This window comes from Mus caroli, unplaced genomic scaffold (genome assembly GCF_978045245.1).
Source record: "Mus caroli unplaced genomic scaffold, Mus_caroli_1 scaffold_6, whole genome shotgun sequence".
NCBI classification, from domain to species: Eukaryota; Metazoa; Chordata; class Mammalia; order Rodentia; family Muridae; genus Mus; species Mus caroli.
In genome coordinates this window covers 37,893,221-37,899,337 of record NW_028227261.1, presented here as the reverse complement: position 1 = coordinate 37,899,337, position 6,117 = coordinate 37,893,221, and the positions used below count along the sequence as shown (strand labels likewise).

The window sequence follows — 6,117 nt, the reverse complement described above, 5'->3', positions numbered from 1 at the left end:
GCAGATGAATGCCCAGCCCTGAGAGAGGAAATGGACACAAAGTCCTGCCCCTAAACAAGAACTTATTTACAACTGATACTAGAAATGAGGAGGTTAGTTTTCTCCAGTAGAGTCTCACTGTGCACACCAGTCACATCCCAAGATAAGTCACATGGTCAGGAGCAGTTGGCCAACAGGAAAGTGACCCCATGGTGTTGTTCTGTTTGTTTGTTTGTTTGTTTGTTTGTTCGTTCCTTCTGGGTGGATTTTTTTTGAAAGAAAGTTTGGGAAGAGAAAGAACATAAAGTTGGGTGGAGAGGATCTGGGAGAATTTGGGGGAGAGGAAGAATATGTTCAATGTGCACTGTACAAAAAATGTTAAGAGTTTATTTAGGCTGATTTATTTCATATGAGTACACTGTCAGTGTGTTCAGACACACCAGAAAAGAGCATCAGATCCTACTATAGGTGGTAGTGAACCACCATGTGGTTGCTGGGAATTGAATTCAGGACCTTTGGAAACGTAGCCAGTGCTCTTAACTCTCTGGCCCTTAAATTTTTTTAAAAATAATAAAAAAATAAGACTGCCTTGAAGAAGAAAAATTTAGAGCAAAGGTCTCATGGACCTCAATACAGAAATGCCAGCAGAATGGATGGTCCCCTGATCTGGATGAAAGAAAGGACAGCTGTGGGGGTGATGAGCAGGGAATGGTCAGGATTGAGGGTGGGGCCAGAAAAAGAGAAGACGGAGGATGGCTTCAAATCTCTTTCGTGTTTCTACTCCCATCAAAAGCATCTCCTGCCTTAAGCACTGTCTTGTTCATTAGCATGTAAGTGAAACCCTAGTTCAGACTATTTATAGTAATCTAAATAGTGTTTGGAAATTTCCTTTACATGTCATTCCTTGAACACATGTTTTTATGTATCTATGTGTTTACCTATTTTAGAATTATACTTAATACTTGTAATGCTGGACAATGCATTGAATGTGTTCAACCTCAGAGAGCACAGCCAAGCACTTACTAAAGGGCTCATTTTAATTTTCTCCCCCATTGTATCTAGTCATACTAGTTAATATTAGATATATGTCACTGCAGCCATGCTGGTAGGTGTGTGGGGATGTGAGGCTGAGAAGCAGAGGTGGGCGTGGCTCTGTGGTGTCCTCTGCAATGTCCAGATGTGTGATGGTGCTGAGAACCTCTTACCCTCATCGGTGCCCAATAGACAGCTGCCTCCATGAAATGCCTTCAGGAGCGTTCTCTGTTATCCTGGAGTGTCTGATGATATTTATGTTTGTGCTTTTCTAAGTCTTTGTACAAATATTTTTGAGTACTTCATTTTTGTTTTTCTGGCTTAGCATATATTTTCTTTCTTTCTTTCTTTCTTTTTTAAAGAAGAAAGGGTTTATTTGACTTACAGACTCTGATCATTCTCTCATAGGTAGAAGCCAAGGCAGAAACTCAAGGAGGGCAGGAAGCTGGAGGCAGGAAATAAAGCAGAGACTGCTCCCCCCCAACACCACCTTTTCATGGCTCACTCAGTTTGCTTTTCTTTTCTTTTTTTTTTTTATTTTTTTATTACATTTTTTCCTCAATTACATTTCCAATGCTATCCCAAAAGTCCCACATACCCCCCACCTATTCCCATTCTTTTGGCCCTGGCATTCCCCTGTATTGGGGCATATAAAGTTTGCAAGTCCAATGGGCCTCTCTTTCCAGTGATGGCCGACTAGGCCATCTTTCGATACATATGCAGCTAGAGACAAGAGCTCCGGGGTACTGGTTAGTTCATCATGTTGTTCCAACTATAGGGTTGCAGATCCCTTTAGCTCCTTGGGTACTTTCTCTAGCTCCTCCATTGGGAGCCCTGTGATCTATCCAATAGCTGACAGTGAGCATCCACTTCTGTGTTTGTTTGGCCCCGGCATAGTTTCACAAGAGACAGCTATATCTGGGTCCTTTCAGCAAAATCTTGCTAGTGTAGCATATATTTTCCCTCCATGAAAAGTGGTCTTTAAAAGCAATCTTACTTTGGCTTATCCTAAAATGATAAATCAGGTTTTATTCTATACATTTAATTGTTTTAGATTTACAACTTGAATCTACAGTATATCCAGAATTGCTTTTTTTCTTGTGGGTAGAGGGACCTGGAATTTAAAAAGGAAGAAAAAATTTTCCTACTTGAATACTGTCAGGATCCACCTGCTTTCCCTGGGAAGCTACAATGTCTGCAGCATATTGCATGCAAACCCATCTGTCATTATTATTATGACTGTATGTGTGTGGACCTGTGTCTGACTGACATAGGTTCTGTCTGCTTCATCTGTTTATTTACTCTCTTTTTTGTATATGTCTGATGTATATGTGTAAGTGATTAGCTGTGTGTGTACATGCATGTGTATATACGTGTATGTGTGTGTGTGTCCCTGTGTGTGTCTGTGTGAGTGTGTGTGTGAGTGTGCTTGGACATTGACATGGGATTCTACCTCAATCACTCTCACTTTATTCATCAAGGCAGGGTCTCTCAGTTGAACCCAGAGCACATCATTTTGGAGAGTGTTACTAGCCCATTTGCCCTCTGTCTCTGCCTTCCCACAGAAGGATCCAGAATGTGACAGTGCATGTGTCCTGTTATATGTTATGTGGCATTGTCAGGAGTGATGTGAGATGCTTTACAGGTGGTTGTGAGCTTCCATTACAGATAGGGTAGCTTGGAATTGAACTTAGAACTCTGGAAGAGCAGTCAGTGCTCTTAACCACTAAGTCATCTCTCCAGCCAGAGATGGTTTAGATATATATCATAATCCCATGATATAACTGTCATCAGCTTCATTTGATAGATGAAGAGACTGAGGCACTAGGAAGTTCAGTAGCTTGAGAAGAGTGCACAGGAATTGACCACTGAGCTTACACCCACATCCTAGCCTTACTTTTTTCTTTAAGGAAAACACTGACTTTTATTTTATACATATAGATTTCCCCTGCATGCATGTCAATGCACCATGTATGTGTGTGGCCTGTGGAGGTAAGAGAAGATATCCTGGAACTGGAGCTTTGAGCCATCTGGAACACCCAGTGTTTCACCTCCTCAGCCTGTATCTCCCTTCTGCCTCTACTCCTGGCATGTGTCAAACAACACATAGAATAACGGATTCGCTTACAGTCTCTACCATGTGGATGTTTCCAAGACAGAACCAAATTTGGGTTTCAGAATTCATTCTGCTTGGCTTCTCCAGTGACCCCATGACCAACAGCATCCTCTTCATTGTTTTCCTTCTCATCTACCTGAGCTCAGTCCTAGGCAATGGGCTCATCATCATGCTGGTCTACCTGGACACACAGCTGCACACTCCCATTAACTTTTTCCTCTCTACCCTCTCCCTGTTGGATATGAGCTATGTCACCACCACCATGCCCCAGATGTTGGTGCATCTTCTTGCTCACTCTCAGACCATCTCCTTTGCTAGCTGCTGCCTGCAGATGTTTGTGTTTGGTGGCCTGGATTTAACTGAGTGCACCTTCTTTGTTGTGATGGCTTATGACCGGTATGTGGCCATTTGTTATCCACTGCACTATACTGTCATCCTCAACTGGGGCCTCTGCATACAATTGGCAGCAGGTTCTTAGATCTGTGGTTTCTTTTCATCTTTATTACATACTTTCTTCACCATGAGTCTGCCATATTGTGGGCCCAACAGGGTCAACCACTACTTCTGTGAAGGTCCTTCAGTGCATAGCTTGGCTTGCATGGATACTCACTTTGTAGAGATGGTGGACTTGGTCTTGAGTGTCTTTTTGGTTATTGTTCCAATTTCCCTCATTGTGGCCTCCTACATTCATATTGTCATGGCAGTTCTCAAGATCAAGTCCACCCAGGGCCACTGCAAGGCTTTCTCTACCTGTGCTTCCCTCCTGACATGGTTACACTCTTCTATATTCCTGCCACTTACATCTACATGAGGCTCAACTCCAGCTACTCTCCTGAATGAGACAAGCAGATCTCACTCTTTTACAATGCTTTTACACCCTTGCTCAACCCTGTGGCCTACAGTCTGAGAAACAAGAATATAAAGAGGGCATTTCTCAAAGTGATAGGTTATAGCAGGTGGGCCGGGGAACCAGGATGGTGAATTGTTAGTTGACCATTACATAAAATGTTCTCTGTTGATCTTGGATCCGGGACTCTGCCGAAAGTAGTCTGCACAGGTGAGAGTGTGCACTACAGAAGCTAACAGCTTCTGGGACAGGTGGGAGCCACAGAGCTTCTGAGGCAGCCCCCTTTTTGGGCTCCAGACATTCGGTGAGCTTCCCGGTCAGAGGACAGATGTGTCTGCCCGGCCCAAGAGGGCTTTGCCTCAGCATAGGTGGGAGCCATCTCGGTTGCGAGACTCTGCCGAAAGTAGTCTGCACAGGTGAGAGTGTGGACTACAGAAGCTAACAGCTTCTGTGATAGGCCAAAGCAACACAGCTTCTGGGAAAGGTCCTGTTTTGGGCCTTCATCTTCGGCCAGAAGGGAGGTCCGGACGCCAAATATCTGTGCACCTTCCCTGTAAGAGGAGAGCTTGCCTGCAGACAGTTCTCTGACCACTGAAACTCAGAGGAGAGAGCTAGTCTCCCAGGTCTGCTGATAGAGGGTAACAGAGTCACCAGAGGAACAATCTCTAAACACAGAAAACTATAACAACTAACTCCAGAGATTACCAGATGGCGAAAGGTAAACATAAGAATCTTTTTTGTGTGTGTGTGTGTGTATGTATGTGTAGTTTGCATGTGTTGATATGTGTGGAGGTGCTTATGCCTATGTGTGCATGTTCAAAGGCATGAGGTTGACATTAGATTATCTTTTTTTTTTTTTTTGAGACAGGGTCTCTCATTGGACCCAGAGCTTACCAGTTGCCCAGACTGGCTGGCTAGTGAGCCCCTGGAACACTCCTATATTTGCCTCCTAGTGCTGGGGTTACAGAAGGGGCCAGCATGCGTGGCTTTTTTGTGGCTGCTGGGGATTTGAACCAAGATCCTCACGCTCAGACTGCAAGGGCCTTAGCTGCAGAGCCACGCCCCTCATGTCTAACTGTTCCTGTAGTTTCTTATGTCAGACACTGTGATCACAGTGACGGTAGACTTGATATCCATTCTTCCCAGTTAGAGTGTAAGTGTTTTCCCTGTCATTTCCTCTATAAAAATATTTAATGTTATGCAATGCTATAGAGAGAATTTTTTAACATCGTCATCTTTAACTCCCTTTTCTGACACAGGGTCTCATTCTATAGCCCAGATTGGTGTCAAACTCACACCGAGCCTCCTGCTTCTACTTCCATGCCTGGCTTTGCTTAACTTTTATAATTAAAAACTAGTTAATGAAACAATAGTAAATCTAAAAGTTCTGCCTTGTCCCCTGAACCTCTCGAGTACCTTTCCTCAGAAATCATCATGGTTTCTTCGGTAGCCTACACAAATCATCTATGCTTAAGCGACCATACATATGCATGTTCTGTATTTCAGAAAACACAGATGGGGCCATGGGGCCATATATGTGTGTATATATATATATATATATATATATATATATATATATATATATTTTGAGACAGGGTTTCTCTGTATAGCTCTGTCTATCACTCTGTAGACCAGGTTGGCCTCGAACTTAGAAACCCGTCTGCCTCTGCCTCCCAAGTGCTGGGATTAAAGGCGTGCGCCACCACTGCCTGGCCTTGTTTCACAATTTTATTTTTTTTTGATTTTTAATATTTTTATTACATATTTTCCTCAATTACATTTCCAATGCGATCCCAAAAGTCCCCCATAGCGCCCCCCACTTCCCTACCCATCCATTCCCATTCTTTTGGCCCTGGCATTCCCCTATATTGGGGCATATAAAGTTTGCAAGTCCAATGGGCCTCTCTTTCCAGTGATGGCCGACTAGGCCATCTTTCGATACATATGCAGCTAGAGACAAGAGCTCCGGGGTTCTGGTTAGTACATCATGTTGTTCCAACAATAGGGTTGCAGATCCCTTTAGCTCCTTGGGTACATTCTCTAGCTTCTCCATTGGGAGCCCTGTGATACATCCAATAGCTGACTGTGAACATCCACTCCTGTGTTTGCTAGGCCCCGGCATCGTCTCACAAGAGACAGCTAT

The 6,117-nt window shown here is 43.6% G+C and overlaps 1 pseudogene; it reads left to right on the top strand.

Annotated features, from left to right (window-relative positions):
• Positions 1-3,101: 3,101 nt before the first annotated feature.
• Positions 3,102-4,108, top strand: LOC110293522 (olfactory receptor 2A12-like; annotated as a pseudogene).
• The last annotated feature ends 2,009 nt before the right edge of the window (positions 4,109-6,117 follow it).